Below are 15,877 nucleotides of genomic sequence, written 5' to 3' on the forward strand. Positions count from 1 at the left end.
ATGCAATTAGCCTCCTGAAGCTTGAATCCCTGGTTTGGTGATGCTTTCGAAGCAGCTGGTCCGGCTGTACCCAACGATCTTCTAGCTTAGGGAGACTTCGCTTCTCCAGAAGGCACCCTGGAATATGCAAATTAGCTCCTGAAGCTTGAATCCCTGGTTTGGTGATGCTTTCGAAGCAGCTGGTCCCGGCTGTACCCAACGATCTTCTAGCTTAGGGAGACTTCGCTTCTCCCAGAAGGCACCTGGAATATGCAAATTAGCCTCCTGAAGCTTGAATCCCTGGTTTGGTGATGCTTTCGAAGCAGCTGGTCCCGGCTGTACCCAACGATCTTCTAGCTTAGGGAGACTTCGCTTCTCCCAGAAGGCACCTGGAATATGCAAATTAGCCTCCTGAAGCTTGAATCCCTGGTTTGGTGATGCTTTCGAAGCAGCTGGTCCCGGCTGTACCCAACGATCTTCTAGCTTAGGGAGACTTCGCTTCTCCCAGAAGGCACCTGGAATATGCAAATTAGCCTCCTGAAGCTTGAATCCCTGGTTTGGTGATGCTTTCGAAGCAGCTGGTCCCGGCTGTACCCAACGATCTTCTAGCTTAGGGAGACTTCGCTTCTCCCAGAAGGCACCTGGAATATGCAAATTAGCCTCCTGAAGCTTGAATCCCTGGTTTGGTGATGCTTTCGAAGCAGCTGGTCCCGGCTGTACCCAACGATCTTCTAGCTTAGGGAGACTTCGCTTCTCCAGAAGGCACCTGGAATATGCAAATTAGCCTCCTGAAGCTTGAATCCCTGGTTTGGTGATGCTTTCGAAGCAGCTGGTCCCGGCTGTACCCAACGATCTTCTAGCTTAGGGAGACTTCGCTTCTCCCAGAAGGCACCTGGAATATGCAAATTAGCCTCCTGAAGCTTGAATCCCTGGTTTGGTGATGCTTTCGAAGCAGCTGGTCCCGGCTGTACCCAACGATCTTCTAGCTTAGGGAGACTTCGCTTCTCCCAGAAGGCACCTGGAATATGCAAATTAGCCTCCTGAAGCTTGAATCCCTGGTTTGGTGATGCTTTCGAAGCAGCTGGTCCCGGCTGTACCCAACGATCTTCTAGCTTAGGGAGACTTCGCTTCTCCCAGAAGGCACCTGGAATATGCAAATTAGCCTCCTGAAGCTTGAATCCCTGGTTTGGTGATGCTTTCGAAGCAGCTGGTCCCGGCTGTACCCAACGATCTTCTAGCTTAGGGAGACTTCGCTTCTCCCAGAAGGCACCTGGAATATGCAAATTAGCCTCCTGAAGCTTGAATCCCTGGTTTGGTGATGCTTTCGAAGCAGCTGGTCCCGGCTGTACCCAACGATCTTCTAGCTTAGGGAGACTTCGCTTCTCCCAGAAGGCACCTGGAATATGCAAATTAGCCTCCTGAAGCTTGAATCCCTGGTTTGGTGATGCTTTCGAAGCAGCTGGTCCCGGCTGTACCCAACGATCTTCTAGCTTAGGGAGACTTCGCTTCTCCCAGAAGGCACCTGGAATATGCAAATTAGCCTCCTGAAGCTTGAATCCCTGGTTTGGTGATGCTTTCGAAGCAGCTGGTCCCGGCTGTACCCAACGATCTTCTAGCTTAGGGAGACTTCGCTTCTCCCAGAAGGCACCTGGAATATGCAAATTAGCCTCCTGAAGCTTGAATCCCTGGTTTGGTGATGCTTTCGAAGCAGCTGGTCCCGGCTGTACCCAACGATCTTCTAGCTTAGGGAGACTTCGCTTCTCCCAGAAGGCACCTGGAATATGCAAATTAGCCTCCTGAAGCTTGAATCCCTGGTTTGGTGATGCTTTCGAAGCAGCTGGTCCCGGCTGTACCCAACGATCTTCTAGCTTAGGGAGACTTCGCTTCTCCCAGAAGGCACCTGGAATATGCAAATTAGCCTCCTGAAGCTTGAATCCCTGGTTTGGTGATGCTTTCGAAGCAGCTGGTCCCGGCTGTACCCAACGATCTTCTAGCTTAGGGAGACTTCGCTTCTCCCAGAAGGCACCTGGAATATGCAAATTAGCCTCCTGAAGCTTGAATCCCTGGTTTGGTGATGCTTTCGAAGCAGCTGGTCCCGGCTGTACCCAACGATCTTCTAGCTTAGGGAGACTTCGCTTCTCCCAGAAGGCACCTGGAATATGCAAATTAGCCTCCTGAAGCTTGAATCCCTGGTTTGGTGATGCTTTCGAAGCAGCTGGTCCGGCTGTACCCAACGATCTTCTAGCTTAGGGAGACTTCGCTTCTCCCAGAAGGCACCTGGAATATGCAAATTAGCCTCCTGAAGCTTGAATCCCTGGTTTGGTGATGCTTTCGAAGCAGCTGGTCCCGGCTGTACCCAACGATCTTCTAGCTTAGGGAGACTTCGCTTCTCCCAGAAGGCACCTGGAATATGCAAATTAGCCTCCTGAAGCTTGAATCCCTGGTTTGGTGATGCTTTCGAAGCAGCTGGTCCCGGCTGTACCCAACGATCTTCTAGCTTAGGGAGACTTCGCTTCTCCAGAAGGCACCTGGAATATGCAAATTAGCCTCCTGAAGCTTGAATCCCTGGTTTGGTGATGCTTTCGAAGCAGCTGGTCCCGGCTGTACCCAACGATCTTCTAGCTTAGGGAGACTTCGCTTCTCCCAGAAGGCACCTGGAATATGCAAATTAGCCTCCTGAAGCTTGAATCCCTGGTTTGGTGATGCTTTCGAAGCAGCTGGTCCCGGCTGTACCCAACGATCTTCTAGCTTAGGGAGACTTCGCTTCTCCCAGAAGGCACCTGGAATATGCAAATTAGCCTCCTGAAGCTTGAATCCCTGGTTTGGTGATGCTTTCGAAGCAGCTGGTCCCGGCTGTACCCAACGATCTTCTAGCTTAGGGAGACTTCGCTTCTCCCAGAAGGCACCTGGAATATGCAAATTAGCCTCCTGAAGCTTGAATCCCTGGTTTGGTGATGCTTTCGAAGCAGCTGGTCCCGGCTGTACCCAACGATCTTCTAGCTTAGGGAGACTTCGCTTCTCCCAGAAGGCACCTGGAATATGCAAATTAGCCTCCTGAAGCTTGAATCCCTGGTTTGGTGATGCTTTCGAAGCAGCTGGTCCCGGCTGTACCCAACGATCTTCTAGCTTAGGGAGACTTCGCTTCTCCCAGAAGGCACCTGGAATATGCAAATTAGCCTCCTGAAGCTTGAATCCCTGGTTTGGTGATGCTTTCGAAGCAGCTGGTCCCGGCTGTACCCAACGATCTTCTAGCTTAGGGAGACTTCGCTTCTCCCAGAAGGCACCTGGAATATGCAAATTAGCCTCCTGAAGCTTGAATCCCTGGTTTGGTGATGCTTTCGAAGCAGCTGGTCCCGGCTGTACCCAACGATCTTCTAGCTTAGGGAGACTTCGCTTCTCCCAGAAGGCACCTGGAATATGCAAATTAGCCTCCTGAAGCTTGAATCCCTGGTTTGGTGATGCTTTCGAAGCAGCTGGTCCCGGCTGTACCCAACGATCTTCTAGCTTAGGGAGACTTCGCTTCTCCCAGAAGGCACCTGGAATATGCAAATTAGCCTCCTGAAGCTTGAATCCCTGGTTTGGTGATGCTTTCGAAGCAGCTGGTCCCGGCTGTACCCAACGATCTTCTAGCTTAGGGAGACTTCGCTTCTCCCAGAAGGCACCTGGAATATGCAAATTAGCCTCCTGAAGCTTGAATCCCTGGTTTGGTGATGCTTTCGAAGCAGCTGGTCCCGGCTGTACCCAACGATCTTCTAGCTTAGGGAGACTTCGCTTCTCCCAGAAGGCACCTGGAATATGCAAATTAGCCTCCTGAAGCTTGAATCCCTGGTTTGGTGATGCTTTCGAAGCAGCTGGTCCCGGCTGTACCCAACGATCTTCTAGCTTAGGGAGACTTCGCTTCTCCCAGAAGGCACCTGGAATATGCAAATTAGCCTCCTGAAGCTTGAATCCCTGGTTTGGTGATGCTTTCGAAGCAGCTGGTCCCGGCTGTACCCAACGATCTTCTAGCTTAGGGAGACTTCGCTTCTCCCAGAAGGCACCTGGAATATGCAAATTAGCCTCCTGAAGCTTGAATCCCTGGTTTGGTGATGCTTTCGAAGCAGCTGGTCCCGGCTGTACCCAACGATCTTCTAGCTTAGGGAGACTTCGCTTCTCCCAGAAGGCACCTGGAATATGCAAATTAGCCTCCTGAAGCTTGAATCCCTGGTTTGGTGATGCTTTCGAAGCAGCTGGTCCCGGCTGTACCCAACGATCTTCTAGCTTAGGGAGACTTCGCTTCTCCCAGAAGGCACCTGGAATATGCAAATTAGCCTCCTGAAGCTTGAATCCCTGGTTTGGTGATGCTTTCGAAGCAGCTGGTCCCGGCTGTACCCAACGATCTTCTAGCTTAGGGAGACTTCGCTTCTCCCAGAAGGCACCTGGAATATGCAAATTAGCCTCCTGAAGCTTGAATCCCTGGTTTGGTGATGCTTTCGAAGCAGCTGGTCCCGGCTGTACCCAACGATCTTCTAGCTTAGGGAGACTTCGCTTCTCCCAGAAGGCACCTGGAATATGCAAATTAGCCTCCTGAAGCTTGAATCCCTGGTTTGGTGATGCTTTCGAAGCAGCTGGTCCCGGCTGTACCCAACGATCTTCTAGCTTAGGGAGACTTCGCTTCTCCCAGAAGGCACCTGGAATATGCAAATTAGCCTCCTGAAGCTTGAATCCCTGGTTTGGTGATGCTTTCGAAGCAGCTGGTCCCGGCTGTACCCAACGATCTTCTAGCTTAGGGAGACTTCGCTTCTCCCAGAAGGCACCTGGAATATGCAAATTAGCCTCCTGAAGCTTGAATCCCTGGTTTGGTGATGCTTTCGAAGCAGCTGGTCCCGGCTGTACCCAACGATCTTCTAGCTTAGGGAGACTTCGCTTCTCCCAGAAGGCACCTGGAATATGCAAATTAGCCTCCTGAAGCTTGAATCCCTGGTTTGGTGATGCTTTCGAAGCAGCTGGTCCCGGCTGTACCCAACGATCTTCTAGCTTAGGGAGACTTCGCTTCTCCCAGAAGGCACCTGGAATATGCAAATTAGCCTCCTGAAGCTTGAATCCCTGGTTTGGTGATGCTTTCGAAGCAGCTGGTCCCGGCTGTACCCAACGATCTTCTAGCTTAGGGAGACTTCGCTTCTCCCAGAAGGCACCTGGAATATGCAAATTAGCCTCCTGAAGCTTGAATCCCTGGTTTGGTGATGCTTTCGAAGCAGCTGGTCCCGGCTGTACCCAACGATCTTCTAGCTTAGGGAGACTTCGCTTCTCCCAGAAGGCACCTGGAATATGCAAATTAGCCTCCTGAAGCTTGAATCCCTGGTTTGGTGATGCTTTCGAAGCAGCTGGTCCCGGCTGTACCCAACGATCTTCTAGCTTAGGGAGACTTCGCTTCTCCCAGAAGGCACCTGGAATATGCAAATTAGCCTCCTGAAGCTTGAATCCCTGGTTTGGTGATGCTTTCGAAGCAGCTGGTCCCGGCTGTACCCAACGATCTTCTAGCTTAGGGAGACTTCGCTTCTCCCAGAAGGCACCTGGAATATGCAAATTAGCCTCCTGAAGCTTGAATCCCTGGTTTGGTGATGCTTTCGAAGCAGCTGGTCCCGGCTGTACCCAACGATCTTCTAGCTTAGGGAGACTTCGCTTCTCCCAGAAGGCACCTGGAATATGCAAATTAGCCTCCTGAAGCTTGAATCCCTGGTTTGGTGATGCTTTCGAAGCAGCTGGTCCCGGCTGTACCCAACGATCTTCTAGCTTAGGGAGACTTCGCTTCTCCCAGAAGGCACCTGGAATATGCAAATTAGCCTCCTGAAGCTTGAATCCCTGGTTTGGTGATGCTTTCGAAGCAGCTGGTCCCGGCTGTACCCAACGATCTTCTAGCTTAGGGAGACTTCGCTTCTCCCAGAAGGCACCTGGAATATGCAAATTAGCCTCCTGAAGCTTGAATCCCTGGTTTGGTGATGCTTTCGAAGCAGCTGGTCCCGGCTGTACCCAACGATCTTCTAGCTTAGGGAGACTTCGCTTCTCCCAGAAGGCACCTGGAATATGCAAATTAGCCTCCTGAAGCTTGAATCCCTGGTTTGGTGATGCTTTCGAAGCAGCTGGTCCCGGCTGTACCCAACGATCTTCTAGCTTAGGGAGACTTCGCTTCTCCCAGAAGGCACCTGGAATATGCAAATTAGCCTCCTGAAGCTTGAATCCCTGGTTTGGTGATGCTTTCGAAGCAGCTGGTCCCGGCTGTACCCAACGATCTTCTAGCTTAGGGAGACTTCGCTTCTCCCAGAAGGCACCTGGAATATGCAAATTAGCCTCCTGAAGCTTGAATCCCTGGTTTGGTGATGCTTTCGAAGCAGCTGGTCCCGGCTGTACCCAACGATCTTCTAGCTTAGGGAGACTTCGCTTCTCCCAGAAGGCACCTGGAATATGCAAATTAGCCTCCTGAAGCTTGAATCCCTGGTTTGGTGATGCTTTCGAAGCAGCTGGTCCCGGCTGTACCCAACGATCTTCTAGCTTAGGGAGACTTCGCTTCTCCCAGAAGGCACCTGGAATATGCAAATTAGCCTCCTGAAGCTTGAATCCCTGGTTTGGTGATGCTTTCGAAGCAGCTGGTCCCGGCTGTACCCAACGATCTTCTAGCTTAGGGAGACTTCGCTTCTCCCAGAAGGCACCTGGAATATGCAAATTAGCCTCCTGAAGCTTGAATCCCTGGTTTGGTGATGCTTTCGAAGCAGCTGGTCCCGGCTGTACCCAACGATCTTCTAGCTTAGGGAGACTTCGCTTCTCCCAGAAGGCACCTGGAATATGCAAATTAGCCTCCTGAAGCTTGAATCCCTGGTTTGGTGATGCTTTCGAAGCAGCTGGTCCCGGCTGTACCCAACGATCTTCTAGCTTAGGGAGACTTCGCTTCTCCCAGAAGGCACCTGGAATATGCAAATTAGCCTCCTGAAGCTTGAATCCCTGGTTTGGTGATGCTTTCGAAGCAGCTGGTCCCGGCTGTACCCAACGATCTTCTAGCTTAGGGAGACTTCGCTTCTCCCAGAAGGCACCTGGAATATGCAAATTAGCCTCCTGAAGCTTGAATCCCTGGTTTGGTGATGCTTTCGAAGCAGCTGGTCCCGGCTGTACCCAACGATCTTCTAGCTTAGGGAGACTTCGCTTCTCCCAGAAGGCACCTGGAATATGCAAATTAGCCTCCTGAAGCTTGAATCCCTGGTTTGGTGATGCTTTCGAAGCAGCTGGTCCCGGCTGTACCCAACGATCTTCTAGCTTAGGGAGACTTCGCTTCTCCCAGAAGGCACCTGGAATATGCAAATTAGCCTCCTGAAGCTTGAATCCCTGGTTTGGTGATGCTTTCGAAGCAGCTGGTCCCGGCTGTACCCAACGATCTTCTAGCTTAGGGAGACTTCGCTTCTCCCAGAAGGCACCTGGAATATGCAAATTAGCCTCCTGAAGCTTGAATCCCTGGTTTGGTGATGCTTTCGAAGCAGCTGGTCCCGGCTGTACCCAACGATCTTCTAGCTTAGGGAGACTTCGCTTCTCCCAGAAGGCACCTGGAATATGCAAATTAGCCTCCTGAAGCTTGAATCCCTGGTTTGGTGATGCTTTCGAAGCAGCTGGTCCCGGCTGTACCCAACGATCTTCTAGCTTAGGGAGACTTCGCTTCTCCCAGAAGGCACCTGGAATATGCAAATTAGCCTCCTGAAGCTTGAATCCCTGGTTTGGTGATGCTTTCGAAGCAGCTGGTCCCGGCTGTACCCAACGATCTTCTAGCTTAGGGAGACTTCGCTTCTCCCAGAAGGCACCTGGAATATGCAAATTAGCCTCCTGAAGCTTGAATCCCTGGTTTGGTGATGCTTTCGAAGCAGCTGGTCCCGGCTGTACCCAACGATCTTCTAGCTTAGGGAGACTTCGCTTCTCCCAGAAGGCACCTGGAATATGCAAATTAGCCTCCTGAAGCTTGAATCCCTGGTTTGGTGATGCTTTCGAAGCAGCTGGTCCCGGCTGTACCCAACGATCTTCTAGCTTAGGGAGACTTCGCTTCTCCCAGAAGGCACCTGGAATATGCAAATTAGCCTCCTGAAGCTTGAATCCCTGGTTTGGTGATGCTTTCGAAGCAGCTGGTCCCGGCTGTACCCAACGATCTTCTAGCTTAGGGAGACTTCGCTTCTCCCAGAAGGCACCTGGAATATGCAAATTAGCCTCCTGAAGCTTGAATCCCTGGTTTGGTGATGCTTTCGAAGCAGCTGGTCCCGGCTGTACCCAACGATCTTCTAGCTTAGGGAGACTTCGCTTCTCCCAGAAGGCACCTGGAATATGCAAATTAGCCTCCTGAAGCTTGAATCCCTGGTTTGGTGATGCTTTCGAAGCAGCTGGTCCCGGCTGTACCCAACGATCTTCTAGCTTAGGGAGACTTCGCTTCTCCCAGAAGGCACCTGGAATATGCAAATTAGCCTCCTGAAGCTTGAATCCCTGGTTTGGTGATGCTTTCGAAGCAGCTGGTCCCGGCTGTACCCAACGATCTTCTAGCTTAGGGAGACTTCGCTTCTCCCAGAAGGCACCTGGAATATGCAAATTAGCCTCCTGAAGCTTGAATCCCTGGTTTGGTGATGCTTTCGAAGCAGCTGGTCCCGGCTGTACCCAACGATCTTCTAGCTTAGGGAGACTTCGCTTCTCCCAGAAGGCACCTGGAATATGCAAATTAGCCTCCTGAAGCTTGAATCCCTGGTTTGGTGATGCTTTCGAAGCAGCTGGTCCCGGCTGTACCCAACGATCTTCTAGCTTAGGGAGACTTCGCTTCTCCCAGAAGGCACCTGGAATATGCAAATTAGCCTCCTGAAGCTTGAATCCCTGGTTTGGTGATGCTTTCGAAGCAGCTGGTCCCGGCTGTACCCAACGATCTTCTAGCTTAGGGAGACTTCGCTTCTCCCAGAAGGCACCTGGAATATGCAAATTAGCCTCCTGAAGCTTGAATCCCTGGTTTGGTGATGCTTTCGAAGCAGCTGGTCCCGGCTGTACCCAACGATCTTCTAGCTTAGGGAGACTTCGCTTCTCCCAGAAGGCACCTGGAATATGCAAATTAGCCTCCTGAAGCTTGAATCCCTGGTTTGGTGATGCTTTCGAAGCAGCTGGTCCCGGCTGTACCCAACGATCTTCTAGCTTAGGGAGACTTCGCTTCTCCCAGAAGGCACCTGGAATATGCAAATTAGCCTCCTGAAGCTTGAATCCCTGGTTTGGTGATGCTTTCGAAGCAGCTGGTCCCGGCTGTACCCAACGATCTTCTAGCTTAGGGAGACTTCGCTTCTCCCAGAAGGCACCTGGAATATGCAAATTAGCCTCCTGAAGCTTGAATCCCTGGTTTGGTGATGCTTTCGAAGCAGCTGGTCCCGGCTGTACCCAACGATCTTCTAGCTTAGGGAGACTTCGCTTCTCCCAGAAGGCACCTGGAATATGCAAATTAGCCTCCTGAAGCTTGAATCCCTGGTTTGGTGATGCTTTCGAAGCAGCTGGTCCCGGCTGTACCCAACGATCTTCTAGCTTAGGGAGACTTCGCTTCTCCCAGAAGGCACCTGGAATATGCAAATTAGCCTCCTGAAGCTTGAATCCCTGGTTTGGTGATGCTTTCGAAGCAGCTGGTCCCGGCTGTACCCAACGATCTTCTAGCTTAGGGAGACTTCGCTTCTCCCAGAAGGCACCTGGAATATGCAAATTAGCCTCCTGAAGCTTGAATCCCTGGTTTGGTGATGCTTTCGAAGCAGCTGGTCCCGGCTGTACCCAACGATCTTCTAGCTTAGGGAGACTTCGCTTCTCCCAGAAGGCACCTGGAATATGCAAATTAGCCTCCTGAAGCTTGAATCCCTGGTTTGGTGATGCTTTCGAAGCAGCTGGTCCCGGCTGTACCCAACGATCTTCTAGCTTAGGGAGACTTCGCTTCTCCCAGAAGGCACCTGGAATATGCAAATTAGCCTCCTGAAGCTTGAATCCCTGGTTTGGTGATGCTTTCGAAGCAGCTGGTCCCGGCTGTACCCAACGATCTTCTAGCTTAGGGAGACTTCGCTTCTCCCAGAAGGCACCTGGAATATGCAAATTAGCCTCCTGAAGCTTGAATCCCTGGTTTGGTGATGCTTTCGAAGCAGCTGGTCCCGGCTGTACCCAACGATCTTCTAGCTTAGGGAGACTTCGCTTCTCCCAGAAGGCACCTGGAATATGCAAATTAGCCTCCTGAAGCTTGAATCCCTGGTTTGGTGATGCTTTCGAAGCAGCTGGTCCCGGCTGTACCCAACGATCTTCTAGCTTAGGGAGACTTCGCTTCTCCCAGAAGGCACCTGGAATATGCAAATTAGCCTCCTGAAGCTTGAATCCCTGGTTTGGTGATGCTTTCGAAGCAGCTGGTCCCGGCTGTACCCAACGATCTTCTAGCTTAGGGAGACTTCGCTTCTCCCAGAAGGCACCTGGAATATGCAAATTAGCCTCCTGAAGCTTGAATCCCTGGTTTGGTGATGCTTTCGAAGCAGCTGGTCCCGGCTGTACCCAACGATCTTCTAGCTTAGGGAGACTTCGCTTCTCCCAGAAGGCACCTGGAATATGCAAATTAGCCTCCTGAAGCTTGAATCCCTGGTTTGGTGATGCTTTCGAAGCAGCTGGTCCCGGCTGTACCCAACGATCTTCTAGCTTAGGGAGACTTCGCTTCTCCCAGAAGGCACCTGGAATATGCAAATTAGCCTCCTGAAGCTTGAATCCCTGGTTTGGTGATGCTTTCGAAGCAGCTGGTCCCGGCTGTACCCAACGATCTTCTAGCTTAGGGAGACTTCGCTTCTCCCAGAAGGCACCTGGAATATGCAAATTAGCCTCCTGAAGCTTGAATCCCTGGTTTGGTGATGCTTTCGAAGCAGCTGGTCCCGGCTGTACCCAACGATCTTCTAGCTTAGGGAGACTTCGCTTCTCCCAGAAGGCACCTGGAATATGCAAATTAGCCTCCTGAAGCTTGAATCCCTGGTTTGGTGATGCTTTCGAAGCAGCTGGTCCCGGCTGTACCCAACGATCTTCTAGCTTAGGGAGACTTCGCTTCTCCCAGAAGGCACCTGGAATATGCAAATTAGCCTCCTGAAGCTTGAATCCCTGGTTTGGTGATGCTTTCGAAGCAGCTGGTCCCGGCTGTACCCAACGATCTTCTAGCTTAGGGAGACTTCGCTTCTCCCAGAAGGCACCTGGAATATGCAAATTAGCCTCCTGAAGCTTGAATCCCTGGTTTGGTGATGCTTTCGAAGCAGCTGGTCCCGGCTGTACCCAACGATCTTCTAGCTTAGGGAGACTTCGCTTCTCCCAGAAGGCACCTGGAATATGCAAATTAGCCTCCTGAAGCTTGAATCCCTGGTTTGGTGATGCTTTCGAAGCAGCTGGTCCCGGCTGTACCCAACGATCTTCTAGCTTAGGGAGACTTCGCTTCTCCCAGAAGGCACCTGGAATATGCAAATTAGCCTCCTGAAGCTTGAATCCCTGGTTTGGTGATGCTTTCGAAGCAGCTGGTCCCGGCTGTACCCAACGATCTTCTAGCTTAGGGAGACTTCGCTTCTCCCAGAAGGCACCTGGAATATGCAAATTAGCCTCCTGAAGCTTGAATCCCTGGTTTGGTGATGCTTTCGAAGCAGCTGGTCCCGGCTGTACCCAACGATCTTCTAGCTTAGGGAGACTTCGCTTCTCCCAGAAGGCACCTGGAATATGCAAATTAGCCTCCTGAAGCTTGAATCCCTGGTTTGGTGATGCTTTCGAAGCAGCTGGTCCCGGCTGTACCCAACGATCTTCTAGCTTAGGGAGACTTCGCTTCTCCCAGAAGGCACCTGGAATATGCAAATTAGCCTCCTGAAGCTTGAATCCCTGGTTTATCTGAGCTCTTTGATAGGCTTCGCGGAGCAAGGGTATTTACTAAACTACATCTGCGGGGTGTTTACAACCTGATTCGCATCCATGAGGGGGACAAATGGAAGACGGCTTTTAACACTAGGGATGGGCACTATGAATACCTGGTGATGCCCTTCGGGCTCCGTAATGCCCCAGCCGTTTTCCAAGACTTTGTGAATGATATCTTCCAGGATATGCTCTCTTCCTCGGTTGTAGTCTATCTGGATGATATTCTCATCTACTCTCCAGATATAGACTCCCACCGGAGAAATGTTTGCAACGTCTTCGACCTCCTATGGGCAAATTCCCTCTATGCCAAGTTGGAGAAGTGTGTGTTTGAACAGGAGGCTTTACCTTTCCTGGGCTATATCATCTCAACCCAAGGGTTGGCTATGGATCCCACCAAGCTACAGGCTGTTATGGACTGGCAGGAACCCCATTTTCTCAAAGCAGCGCAACGCTTTATGGGGTTCATCAACTGTTATCGCCAGTTCATTCCTCACTTCTCAACTTTGGTAGCTCCCTTGGTTGCCCTCACCAAGAAGGGAGCAAATTTCAAATTGTGGTCAGAGGAGGTCTCCAAGGCCTTCCTTTCTATTAAGTCCCATTTTGCTAGCGCTCCCATTCTATATTGCCCCGATGTAGATAAGCCATTTATAATGGAGGTGGATGCCTCATCTGTCGGTGCAGGAGCAGTCCTCTTCCAACAGGATGCTCAAGGTCGGAAGCATCCTTGCTTCTTTTTCTCCAAGACCTTTACACCCGTGGAGAGGAATTACTCCATCGGGGACAGGGAGTTGCTAGCTATGAAGTTGGCTTTTTCAGAATAGAGACACCTTCTGGAAGGGGCTTGCTTTCCCTTCCAAGTCTACACTGACCACAAGAATTTGGTATATTTGCAGACAGCCCAGCTGCTGAATTCTCGCCAGGTCAGATAGTTCCTGTTGTTTTCCCAATTCCACTTCCCCTTTCATTTCCTATCTGGGGAGAAGAACATTTGCGCCGATGCTCTCTCCCGCTCCGTGGTATCGTCAGAGGAGGAGGAGCCTTAGCTAATTGTTCCTTCTGAGAGTCTGAGATCTGTGGCTCTGGTGTCGCTAGAGTCTGTCCCTCCGGGCAAGACTTTCGTGCCATACAATTTGCGACCGGAGGTTCTCTCTTGGGCTCACTCGTCCAGGGTGGGTGGACATTTTGGGATCAAAAGGACATCTGAGCTTCTGGTGAGAACGTACTGGTAGCCGCATATGGCGCATATAGAGACTATATTCAGAAGTGCGTCTCCTGCACCAAGAATCGGTCTCCTCGGCAATGGCCTGCTGGGCTACTTTACCCCCTGACGGTAGCAGACAGGCACTGGGAGATGGTTAGGATGGACTTCGATGTGGGCTTACCCAAGTCTCGTAGCTGCACCGTTATCTGATCATCAGATAGGGATTATATACATTACGTAGGACTGCTCTATATGGGTATACCTTGACGATTGGTGGAGCAGCTTAGTATATATTTTTTTTGCAAAAAAAGTATCAACTAAATACCCTGTTTTTTCCATCTTTTGACTAGCGCTTGCTTATTACTGTGATTTATTTTTTACAACAGAGTATTTTTTACCTCACTGTGCTCTTTTGTGGTGGTGTGTGAACAGGTTCCTACAGACTTGTTCATTGTGCAAGTAGCCCATGTGTTTCTGGTTCTGTAATTGTTCTCTTGTTTCTACAAGACTAGGGAGTCCACAACTCCTTATGGGTCATTTGCATCAAAGCTGTTCCATCCAGCATGTCCACATGAAATTCCCTCTCTGAACCCTGCTTATACAGGTACTATACAGATGATCGGGTTTTTAAATACATCAGATAGGGATTATATACATTAGGAAGGACTGCTCTATATGGGTATACCTTGACGATTGGTGGAGCAGCTTAGTATACATTTTTTTGCAAAAAAATTATCAACTAAATACCCTGTTTTTTCCATCTTTTGACTAGCACTTGCTTATTACTGTGATTTTTTTTGGTGGTGTGTGAACAGGTTCCTACAGACTTGTTCATTGTGCAAGTAGCCCATGTGTTTCTGGTACTGTTATCTGGGTAGTCACCGACCATTTTTCTAAAATGGTGCACTTGGTGCTGCTTACCTTCTGCACTGGCCTTGGCAGCGTTGTTCATTAAACATGTTTTCTGTCTAAATGGCATGCCTGACAAAATTGTCAGTGACCGGGGTCCCCAGTTTGCATCTCGGTTTTGGAGAGAGCTCTGTCGTTTACTCAGCATTGAGCTGAATCTCTCTTCTGCGTATAATCCCTAGACGAATGGGTTGGTAGAGAAGGCCAACCAGACTCTTGTCACATACCTGCGACATTTTGTCTCCGTCAGGCAGGATGACTGGGCATCTTTGCTATCTTGGGCGGAATTTGCTTTGAACAATGCTATAGCCGACTCCACCGGGCAGGCTCCATTTCTCTTTAATTACGGCCAGCATCCGCGTGTCCCTGTGCCCATGTCCGTGTCATCCACCGATTCTAGGGTGGCAGAGTGGGTTGTGGTGGCATGTGACATTTGGGACCGCACACAGGATGCCAATTGGGCCTCCAAGGAGAGAATGAGGGTTTCTGCAGATGCACATAGGTGCCCCGCTCCGACCTTTGCTCCTGGCGACTTAGTGTGGCTCTCCGCCCATAGCAGCAGGCTGTGAGTTGAGTCCACTAAGTTTGCGCCTCTCTACATAAGCCCTTTCAAAGTTCTGGAACAGGTTAACCCTGTGGTCTACCATTTGGCTTTTCCTCCACGCCTAGCTATCACCGACAGTTTTCATGTATCCCTCTTAAAGCCGGTCTATATGTCCCGGTTTTCTGAGTCATCTGCCGGGGCATCGGGTTCATCCACAGATGATTACGAGGTGAACTCTATCTTGGGGTGCAAGGTGGTATATGGCAAAAATTACTATCTGGTGCACTGAAAGGGCCACGGCCCAGAGGACAGATCCTGGGAACTTGTGGAGCACATTCGGGCTCTGCTGCTCATTGCAGCCTTTGAACGTAGCAAGTCCTAAGGATGGGGGCCCTAAGAGGGGGGTAATGTTAGGTGTTGAGTTCCTGCCGCTGCACAGGGGGAATTTCGAACCATGTCCGCTGCCATCTCGTATTCTTCTCCAGTTGCAGTGGAATCTGCTCAGCAGAGACGTCGGTCCCAGCGCCTGGCTCGGACAGGTACTGCACATTTGGTTACTGCTGCCCTTCCAGGTTCAGCCATTATAGCCAGTACTGTTTGACGGTGAGCATGTGCTCCTGGGACTAATTCCTGCTTTTCTCCTTCTGAGCATGCCCAAGGGAAGACCTCTCATTGAAGGTCAGGGGTCACATGCTCAGGTCCTGTAGCAGCTCCTATTGGTCCACTAGGAATGTCCTGGAGTGCTACAACTATAAAAGGTTTGCATGGCCGCACGGCCATGCGCTTGTATCATTTGTGTTTGGCTGTTGCCAGTGGATACTGTACCACTCAGTATATATGTGGTGGGAGTCTGTTTAGCTTTGGGGCTGTACACACAGACAGGCAGCTAGCGTCAGTGGGTGCAATTAGCTTTGGCTTAGCATCTGGTTCCTTCATGTGTGGGGTTAGCACAGAAGAGTTCCAGAGCAAGCACAACCCTAGTTAGGGTATTACTTTCTGTGTACAGCACGACTCTGTGAGGCAACAGAGGTCACTTACATTTCGGGGTGAAGTTTAACCCACGTGTGAGCTCAGTGTTAATACACCATTACTTTGCAGCAGGTATCTCTGCACGGTAGACCCCAGGCTGCGAACTCACCTTGTATCAATCTCTCTACTACTTGGTGCATTCCGCTAGCCGTATCACAGGTCACTGAGGGATCAGTGACCTGTCAGCAGTCTGCATTATAAATACCTAATCAGAGCACCACATAAAGATCCGCCTTCCAGGCCCACCTTGGGACACGAGCATATCATTAACTAAAAACTGAAAATAAAGATTA

Source organism: Ranitomeya imitator, chromosome 3, assembly GCF_032444005.1.
Source record: "Ranitomeya imitator isolate aRanImi1 chromosome 3, aRanImi1.pri, whole genome shotgun sequence".
Lineage (NCBI taxonomy): Eukaryota > Metazoa > Chordata > Amphibia > Anura > Dendrobatidae > Ranitomeya > Ranitomeya imitator.